The sequence below is a fragment of the Phyllobates terribilis genome, unplaced genomic scaffold (genome assembly GCF_046119375.1).
Source record: "Phyllobates terribilis strain yellow unplaced genomic scaffold, ASM4611937v1 Scaffold_46__1_contigs__length_10046794, whole genome shotgun sequence".
NCBI lineage: Eukaryota > Metazoa > Chordata > Amphibia > Anura > Dendrobatidae > Phyllobates > Phyllobates terribilis.
Genome location: NW_027362806.1, coordinates 8,431,897 through 8,442,815, shown reverse-complemented (window position 1 = coordinate 8,442,815; position 10,919 = coordinate 8,431,897). Strand labels below are relative to the sequence as shown.

The following is a 10,919-nucleotide window of genomic DNA, read 5'->3' as shown; positions in this document are numbered from 1 at the left end:
CTTGTCCTGTATACTGGGTGTAATTCTCAGTATCTGTATTATTCTGTATATATACACTGCACAGTGCCACTTCTCTTGTCCTGTATACTGGGTGTCATTCTCAGTATCTGTATTATTCTGTATATATACACTGCACAGTGCCACTTCTCTTGTCCTGTATACTGGGTGTCATTCTCAGTATCTGTATTATTCTGTATATATACTCTGCACAGTACTACTTCTCTTGTCCTGTATACTGGGTGTAATTCTCAGTATCTGTATTATTCTGTATATATACACTGCACAGTGCCACTTCTCTTGTCCTGTATACTGCGTGTCATTCTCAGTATCTGTATTATTCTGTATATATACACTGCACAGTACCACTTCTCTTGTCCTGTATACTGGGTGTAATTCTCAGTATCTTGTAATGCAGCAGCTTGCTAGCATTACTGTAAATGGTCCAGGATGTGTTTTACCTGACCATGTACCTTCCCCTTTAACTGACTGGTCACATGACTGGGACATCACACAGGTCCTGTATGCACAGTAAAGGTCTGTACACATGACTGGGACAGCACACAGGACCTATACACACAGCTGACTGATCACATGACTGTGACATCAGCAAGGTCCTGTCAGTATGGGTGTATGTGTGCACAGGATATATAAACCCCGGTAATTGGAGACAGGTGTGTTCGGTGTGAGGCGTGAGGCCTGTGCTTCGTGTGTGTGGGACACCGTTTGTGAGAGGCCTAGTGAGGCCGAGTGAAGCCTGGCAGCCTGAAAGGCAAAGACTGGATCCTGTGCGGATGCTAGTGGCCTTGGAAGGCAGCGGCTTTGGAGTGAAGCCTGGTACCTGAAAGGTCGAGCCTGGATCCTGTGTGGATGTCAGTGGCCTTTGAGGGAACGACGGCTGGAGACCCCTACCTGGGAAGCCGCAAAGCCACAGTGGTGGCGGATTATTGAGGAAGAGTCCTGAAAGGCAGAGCCTGGATCCTGTGTGGATGTCAGTGGCCTTTGAGGGAACGACGGCTGGAGACCCCTACCTGGGAAGCCACAAAGCCACAGTGGTGGCGGATTAAAATGGACTGCAGCAACTAAACCCGGCAAAGGTAGTACACTTTGTTACATGGACTGTGTTATGGTCACTGATAATTTATTACCTTGCCGTAGGCTGTAACCTGGAGCAAGTGGGCCTGTGTGCCACTTGTCTCATGAATGTTGTAGATATGTGTGTCGGCGTGCCACGGAGTTGGACCTGGTGAACTGTGGCTTATGATGTAATAAACTGCAACATTGTGAGAAAAACGTAAAGACATTGCACGTGTGCATTGATTGACGCAGCGAAGCGAGTAACCCCCAGTATGATGACTAGCGCTGCCTTACAATCTGTATTATTCTGTATATTATACTGGGTGTCATTCTCAGTATCTGTATTATTCTGTATATATACACTGCACAGTACCACTTCTCTTGTCCTGTATACTGGGTGTCATTCTCAGTATCTGTATTATTCTGTGTATATATACGCTGCACAGTACCACTTCTCTTGTCCTGTATACTGGGTGTAATTCTCAGTATCTGTATTATTCTGTATATTACACTGGGTGTAATTCTCAGTATCTGTATTATTCTGTATATATACACTGCACAGTACCACTTCTCCTGCCCTGTATACTGGGTGTAATTCTCAGTATCTGTATTATTCTGTATATATACACTGCACAGTACCACTTCTCTTGTCCTGTATACTGGGTGTAATTCTCAGTATTTGTATTATTCTGTATATATACACTGCACAGTACCACTTCTCTTGTCCTGTATACTGGGTGTAATTCTCAGTATCTGTATTATTCTGTATATTACACTGGGTGTAATTCTCAGTATCTGTATTATTCTGTATATATACACTGCACAGTGCCACTTCTCTTGTCCTGTATACTGGGTGTAATTCTCAGTATTTGTATTATTCTGTATATATACACTGCACAGTACCACTTCTCTTGTCCTGTATACTGGGTGTAATTCTCAGTATCTGTATTATTCTGTATATTACACTGGGTGTAATTCTCAGTATCTGTATTATTCTGTATATATACACTGCACAGTGCCACTTCTCTTGTCCTGTATACTGGGTGTAATTCTCAGTATTTGTATTATTCTGTATATATACACTGCACAGTACCACTTCTCTTGTCCTGTATACTGGGTGTAATTCTCAGTATCTGTATTATTCTGTATATTACACTGGGTGTAATTCTCAGTATCTGTATTATTCTGTATATATACACTGCACAGTGCCACTTCTCTTGTCCTGTATACTGGGTGTAATTCTCACTATCTGTATTATTCTGTATATATACACTGCACAGTACCACTTCTCTTGTCCTGTATACTGGGTGTAATTCTCACTATCTGTATTATTCTGTATATATACACTGCACAGTACCACTTCTCTTGTCCTGTATACTGGGTGTAATTCTCACTATCTGTATTATTCTGTATATATACACTGCACAGTACCACTTCTCCTGCCCTGTATACTGGGTGTCATTCTCACTATCTGTATTATTCTGTATATATACACTGCACAGTACCACTTCTCCTGCCCTGTATACTGGGTGTCATTCTCACTATCTGTATTATTCTGTATATATACTCTGCACAGTACCACTTCTCTTGTCCTGTATGCTGGGTGTTATTCTCAGTATCTGTATTATTCTGTATATATACACTGCACAGTACCACTTCTCCTGTCCTGTATACTGGGTGTCATTCTCAGTATCTGTATTATTCTGTATATATACACTGCACAGTACCACTTCTCTTGTCCTGTATAGTGGATGTAATTCTCAGTATCTGTATTATTCTGTATATATACACTGCACAGTACCACTTCTCTTGTCCTGTATACTGGGTGTCATTCTCAGTATCTGTATTATTCTGTATATATACACTGCACAGTACCACTTCTCTTGTCCTGTATACTGGGTGTAATTCTCAGTATCTGTATTATTCTGTATATATACACTGCACAGTACCACTTCTCCTGTTCTGCTGAAGAAGAGGTGGCATTGGCTTTGGGGAGGGTCAGTACTGATGGGTTTATTATTTTCTATGTCTACAATCCTATGGTTAAATAAAAATTAATCCTGAACAACTTGTTTAAAGGGGTTATCTGAAGTTTGGAAATTGTCCTCTATCATTGGGATATGGAATAATTTTCTGATTGCTGGGGGTCCAACAGCCGGGACCCCCACTGTTTCCGAGAACCAGGGATCTGAAGAGCTCTGGGTGAACGGAGCGGTAGTCGATCATTCGCATTGCAGCTCCATTCACACGTGGCTTAATAAACATCCCCTATAATGGAGTGGTGAGGGGCATGAACAAGAAAGCAAAATGTGCTGAACTTTTCATTGTGCCTCAATGGGATGAGGGGGGCGGTGATTTGGTATGTGGGCTGGTGGGGTTTGTGTGACAGGCGTGCTTTTTCATTTTTCATCCCATTCCAGCCCTGATCTCTCTCTCTTTCTCATGTATTTTTTATCGCTTAGCAGAATGCAGAGTGAAGTTTGATAGATATAAGAAAATCTCAATAAATATAGAAGTTGTTTTTTTTTTTTTATTAGGGATAGGGTAGAAGGATAAGGGATGAACAAAATCAGGGACAGAATCATAGTCAGGAAGAAATCCGGGTCAGATACCAGGTGATCAGTAAAAAAAGCCAAGTCAGGCGAGCAGTATGGATAGAGCGGAGCCTGGTGACAGAGGCATTACCGAAACAAGTCCGGGTAGAGATGTTACAGTTAGAAGGCCACAGGTAGATGGTGAGGGTCCTTCTTTACAGGTCCAGCAGTGATGGTGGATCAGCTGTACTCCGCTAGATGCGGAGCTTTTCCGTCTTTTAGATGACACTTGGGCAACAGCGACAGCATGCAAATGCGCGAGCTGCCCTGGATAGTCCACGCCGGCAGGATGATAAGATCCGGCGGAAGATGGAACCTAAGAGAAGAGAAATACATACAATGTAAGTGATGGGACTCCATATTACATGATGCTACTGTGCGGTCAGTGTGGCCGGCCGGACAACAGAGGAATCTTATTCACACAGATGTCCGGGGTCATTGTCAGCCATCATACATGTGACAATCCCATCACTGACAGATGACATCTGCTCCCCATGACTTATTCTCATCACTAACATCACACAACATGGAGATGATTCTCACACTTACCTCGTCTCTTTTTCCCCTTTTTCCCATTTTCTGAGTTTTGTTGGTCTATACTCAGATTCATTTCAGATTTTCTTTCCTCTTCAGTTGTAAATTCTGATCAGAAAGTAAAAAAACTCAGTAAAGAAATATTCTTATAGGATCTGCTTTGTGTACTGTATATAGAAGAATTGTTCTAGTCCTGTCCCCTATAGTCCTGATAATCTGGCATTGCATTATTATAGGGCAGAATAAGTCCTATATACCGTTCATGACCTAATCTGAGGGGCATTAGATGTATCACTGATATGGAGCAGTAAGCGCCCTGTGTGCCGCCACGTGGTGCATCACTAATGAGCGATATTCTACTATAGGAGACGATGTCTTCTTATATTGAAGTGAGTTCCTGGATGCTAAAACGTATTTTACAGAATCCATGAAAACAATTCCTGGATAAAATTAAGGAACTAGAAGTACAGTATGGGCCCATGGAAAATATAATTGGGATCCATGTAACCTGGACAACATAGGAGACCTAATACAGAAAAAACAAATATTTGAGCCTTGAAGGAATTGAGGGTAAACTGATTAAATTTGCTGATGACACAAAGCTAGGAGGGATAGCTAATACTAGAGAAGAGAGAGAGAGGATTCAAAAAGACCTAAATAAACTGGAGCAGTGGGCAGCAACCAACAGAATGGTTTTTAACAGGGAAAAATGCAAAGTACTACATCTGGGCAATAAAAATGAAAAAAGCATATACAGAATGGGAGGAATAGAGCTAAGCAACAGTACATGTGAAAAAGACTTAGGTATACTAATAGATCATAGACTGAACATGAGTCAACAGTGTGATGCAGCAGCAAAAAAGGCAAATACAATTCTGGGATGTATTAACAGAAGCATACAGTCTAGATCACGTGAAGTCATTATCGGTCTTTACTCCTCTTTGGTCAGACCTCATCTGGAATACTGTGTACAGTTTTGGGCACCACATTTTAAAAAAGACATAGACAAACTGGAGCAAGTTCAGAGAAGAGCGACCAGAATGGTGACTGGTCTGCAAACCATGTCCTATGAGGAACGGTTGCAGGATTTGGGAATGTTTAGCTTGCAAAAAAGAAGACTGAGAGGAGACTTAATAGCTGTCTACAAATATGTCAAGGGCTGTCACATTGTAGAAGGATCATCTTTATTCTCATTTGCACAAGGAAAGACTAGAAGCAATGGGATGAAACTAAATGGGAGGAGACACAGATTAGATATTAGAAAAAACTTTTTGACAGTTAGGGTGATTAATGAGTGGAACAGGCTGCCACGAGAGGTGGTGAGTTCCCCTTCAATGGACGTCTTCAAACAGAGGCTGGACAGACATCTGTCTGAGATGATCTAGTGAATCCTGCTTTGAGCAGGGGGTTGGACCAGATGACCCAGGAGGTCCCTTCCAACTCTACCATTCTATGATTCACCTTTTGATGCTGTATATACATACCTGATGATGGGGACGAGGAGGGCAAGCTGTTTATAGCATTGTCGCTATCAGATTCAGAAAACGATTCTTTCTGCCTGTCAGGAAGAATCAGGGGGTCGGACCAGAAGACCCAGGAGGTAACTTCCAACTCTCCCATTCTATGATTTAAGAAAAACATGTAAATCACAAGTCAATGCAGAATAAAAGGGGTGGTCTCACTAGAAGAACACCGACTAGAGGGCCTAATAGGACATATGACAGTCATAGTGAGGAAGGTTTTATGCTCCAATCTACCTTCTATGGATCAGAGCGAAAAACAACTAGCAATAATGGCTGGCATGTAATACTACATCTCTCCTACAGTATGGGCAGCTCTAATACGCGTGAATGGCTGCAATTATGGGCTATTATCACCAACGGTTTCTGAAGCCAAAAGCACAATGACCGCTAATCATTGAGGCTGAATTTGATATTATGGTATTTATGTCCTATATTATATGTTGTGCATATATATCAGCCTGGAACTCCCATTAATGACCCCATAATCTACTCACATTTCTGAGATATTTGTATTGGTTGCTGGCGTACACTCTGGAGGAGACTTCTGGTCCTCATCATTCATCGTTCTGGTAGTGATGGTACAGAGCTAAACATGGACAAAAACAAGATATGAAATACTTTTTTTTACTTTTAGAGGTCTTTTTTGTTTCACATATTTTGGATTTATTGATCACATATGGTACTTACTTTAGAAAGCCTTTCAGAAGATGATGTAAAATTTTGGAAGTCAAGGTTCTCATTGTTCTCACTTGTACCCTCCTCATCCTCTGAGACCGAATGGTCTATTTCAGAGTGATCTACAAAAGTAATGAAGTATTATTAGAGGTTGTTAGTATAAAACAGGCGTCATTTATCACAATATTAGTGGGTACTGATTATTACATTTTATGGAAGACAAGACAAACAGCCGCTTAGTCTAGATGATGTCTTCTTCTACTTACCGATAAATAAGCTGTTGTCCACATCTGAGGCAAGCTGAGGAATGTACTCTGGCTTCTGACTTAAAAGGTTGTTAAAATCTAAGTCACTCAGGAATGGATGACTCTTGATCTCAAGTGATCCTCCTGGAAAAAGAACAAAACAAAAGTGATGTGGACATTGTCAGAGATTGCTTCACATCTGAACAGTTTAACTTAATCTGAATTAATGACATAACTGAGTCAACATGAAGGAAGAAGACTGAAAGTCATAGTGTGGAGAACTAGAAATGGACAATCTGATAGAGAAGTGTTGATCCTCAAGGACATGAGTGATAAGTGTGATAGGTGAATATTAATACTAATATGAATAGTATTATATCTCTTACCTGTCCCAAGTCTATCTGCAGGATTTGTTCTGAGCAGCTCAGTAATCAGGTTCTGTGCATTGGGAGTAGGAGCGGAATTACAATCCCAAATTATGTCACCTGTTATACAGAAAATAAAATCTCTTTACTGGACTGTAAGCTAAAGCAAAGTAAACACCTAAACCAATGTAACTGATCAAAGCAATGGTCGGATCATTCCACTTACCAATGACAATCCTGTCATAAAGCTCAGCTACAGAATCTCCATCAAATGGTACAGATCCCGTGAGAAATTTATGTAGGATTATCCCCATTGACCACCAGTCAACAGGTCTTCCATAGCCTTCTTTGAGGATGACCTCTGGGGCGATGTAATATGGGGTGCCACATAACTGGAAAACAACAGAAGATAGAGATGAAAATGATAAAATGGTTATTATAACACGTTCTCGCCATAAAAACACAATGACAAAAGATAAAATATCAATGGAAACGTTCTCTAGAAATGAAGAATGTAGAGAAGACACAATAGTGTGATGAGATTTGTAAAGAAAAAAAAACATATGCCAAAGGCAAGGTGAACAGATGGGGTATATTAGTTAACCAAATACCAAAGCAAAACAAAGAAAACCCCTTAAAATAGAATCTTTAATAGCTACATTTAAAAGCACCCATATCAATATATGAAGACAAAATGCATAAAATGTACAATATATGGGTAGTGGGATAAACGTAGGATAATTGACATGCAGGCTTGCCCTAGAGATCCCAAATGGGCTGAGATCCCGCCTGCCAGTGGAGGTTGACACCCTAGCTAATCGGTTTGGCGCCCCCCTCCACATCGGCACTCCCTCCGTGACCCTATCCACCCCTAGACAGACATACACATATACAGATAATGATGAAAGGCAGACAGTCATGTCGCTGCTAACATGCTGAATGAAAAAAAGGCAATATTCAATGTATCAATTATATGGAAACAGGGAAGCTGATATAATGTAGTTCCACTAGTACAGATAGGATATCAAATGCACCAATCTATACACAATTCAGTATGATATATAAACCATCATTCAGAAGCCTATTATAGATACATAAAGTACATTAGTGCTGGCAATTACGGGCAACAAGAACAATATTATAAAAGCACGTGTGCTCAATTAACGGTAAACATAGGAACATAAATATGTCCAAAGTAGTAACAAGTCACCTATATAATGACATTGAGCATGAAGATAATAGTCTAGGACAGACGGTACATATAGACAACCTCAAAATCCACCTGGCTAATCTATTATCAGGACTGATCTACACAGGACACGTCCAAATGTTGGGACAGAGCATTATCCAGTGTGCGAATTACAAAAAAAGTTGCCAAAAAAGCATTTTAGTCAGCAGTAACCAGAGGACTTATCTGTAAATTGTCCCAACACGTTTCTCCCCCTCCTAATTTGGGGTTCATCAGGGGATCATATTAGGAGATAGCCACAATGAGTCAGTGGACAGACGCGGGAGATAAATACACCCCGATCGGAGAATACTGCTGCCGCCACATTTTATGGATTTTGTCTTTATATATTGATATGGGTGCTTTTAAATGTATCTATTAAAAGTTATATTTAAGGCCTTTCTTTGCTTTGGTCCTTGGAGATTTGTAAAGAACAAGCTAAATTCCTGTAAGTGTTACCCACCTCACGGTCCAGGAACTCCCTGGTGATGTCCTCCGCTAATTCCTTGTAGGTGTTGGTTTTTGGTATCATGACACCAACTTTTGAAATCCCAAAATCGGTAACTTTTATGTGTCCAGCAGATGTAATCAGGAGGCTGTGGAAGAGAAGATGGTTTTAGCCTCACAGACCGTATGATAATAAATGATAACTTCCCCCCTTTATTATACTACGAGGGGCACTTACTTATCCGGCTTCAGGTCTCTGTGCACCACACCGTAGCTATGGAGGTATTCCACAGCAAGAACCGCTTCTCCAAAGTATAAGCGGGCCAAGGGGACAGATAGAGGACCCCTGGTGCTTAGGAGGGTCTCACAGTCGCCACCTATAGAAGAAAGGAAATATGACCGGTGAGTGGTTTACACAGCAGATCACCATGATGTATAATGGGAAGTGAGCGGAGACATTGGGATAGGAGAGAATATAAACAGATATAATGTATAGTGCACATAATATTAGTCTGAATCGATGGAGAAATGTCGTCCATGTAACTAATAACATAAAGTGATGTCACATCTCGTCTACAGCTGGAGATACTGACATGCTCAGTGCGGACTTACAGGGAGATCACACAGACAGTGGCGGACAGAGAAATCTCAGGGCCCCATAGCAAAAGTTCTAACTGCACGCCCCTTCAAAAAAAACCCTTACTGAAGTCAATCGATGTTCTCAACATCAATACACCTTTTATAGCCATTTTAGCATATGATACTCCCAAAAAATGCCCCCACCCACAGACTGAGTTAGATATCCCCACAGTGAAATCTTAATCCAGTTTCACCTTACAGATATAATGTAGCACCTGTCTATAATGTCCCCACTCAGTATGAGGCCAGTCACAGCCCCCTACTCAGTATAATGGTGCCCACAGCCCCCCCTACTTAATATAATGGCCCCCATAGCCCCTCAGACAATATAATGGTCTCCACCACTGCCCACTCAGTATGATGGCCCCCAAAGCCAATCAAACAGAATTAGGATCCCCACACAGAATAAGGACCCCCACTGCACACCATTCAATATGAGGACCCCCAGGGGGTGTAGGGGCATGTACAGTCACCAACTCAATATAGCGGCATTCACAGTCCCCTATAGCCCCTCACACGGCACACCATTCAGTATTATGGTACCCACAACCCTCAATTCTCAGTATTATGGCTTCCACCAATCTCGCAACTCAGTATTATGCCCCCACCAGCCCAACAACTAAGTATAATTGCTCTCACCAGCCCCACCACTCAGTATTATGGCCCTCAGCAGCCCCACCACTCAGTGTTATTGCCCCCAACAGTCCCTCCACTTAGTAGTAAGGCACACAATAGCCCCACTACTCAGTATTATGGCCCCCACCAGCCTCAACACTCAGTATTATGGCCCTCACCAGCCCCACCACTCATTGTTACGGCCCCTACCAGCCCCACCACTTAGTAGTAAGGCACCCACCACTCAGTACTACCACCTCCACCAGCCCCACCTCTCAGTATTATGGCCCCCACCAGTATCAACACTCAGTATTATCGCTCTCACCAACCCCACTGCTCAGAATTATGGCCCTTATTAGCCCCACCACTTAGTAGTAAGGCACCCACCAGCCCCACCATTCAGTACTATAGCCCCCACCAGCCCTACCTCTCAGTATTATGGCCCCCACCACTACTTAGTGTTATGGCCCCCACCAGCCTCACCATTTAGAATTATCGCCCTCACCAGCCTCACCACTCAGTATTATGGCCCCAAACAGCCCTACTACTCAGCATATGGTCTCCACCTGCCCCATCACTCAGTGTTATGGCCCCCACCAGCCCCACCTGTGCAGTGTAAGTACTGAGACTCCACACTACAGATGCAATATTGTGGCGACATCGAAGAACCTGCAGTACACGGAGTCTCGGACCCATCTGCGTTGGCTGAATGGTGGATTTAGGAACCTTTGGCTCCCTGATCCACCATTGTTTTCATCGGTATTCATATTCTGACAATGTGAATACCACTGAAATTGTGATGACAGGTGGTGGAATGGGGCCCAGTGCCGAGTGGTGCCAGGCCCGATCTGACTCACTGGCACCATAGCACTGCTGCACACAGATCAATGAATTTCCAGGCATCTTGGTAATAGAAAACCTACAGTAAACGCACTGTGAGGATGTAACTGTCCTAATTATCCTAATTATAAGAGCAGTGA

General features: G+C 42.3%; 2 long non-coding RNA genes across 2 annotated transcripts; both read right to left on the bottom strand.

Moving 5' to 3' along the window:
• Positions 1-3,590: 3,590 nt before the first annotated feature.
• Positions 3,591-4,313, bottom strand: LOC141191493 (uncharacterized). The gene is made up of 2 exons (XR_012265433.1): positions 4,218-4,313; positions 3,591-3,984 (listed from the first exon to the last, which is right to left on the bottom strand). It is a non-coding gene; the product is annotated as an uncharacterized lncRNA (long non-coding RNA).
• A 1,379-nt stretch (positions 4,314-5,692) lies between these two features.
• On the bottom strand, positions 5,693-6,526 carry LOC141191492 (uncharacterized). Its single transcript, XR_012265432.1, has 3 exons — positions 6,413-6,526; positions 6,220-6,311; positions 5,693-5,823 (listed from the first exon to the last, which is right to left on the bottom strand). It is a non-coding gene; the product is annotated as an uncharacterized lncRNA (long non-coding RNA).
• Positions 6,527-10,919: the final 4,393 nt, after the last annotated feature.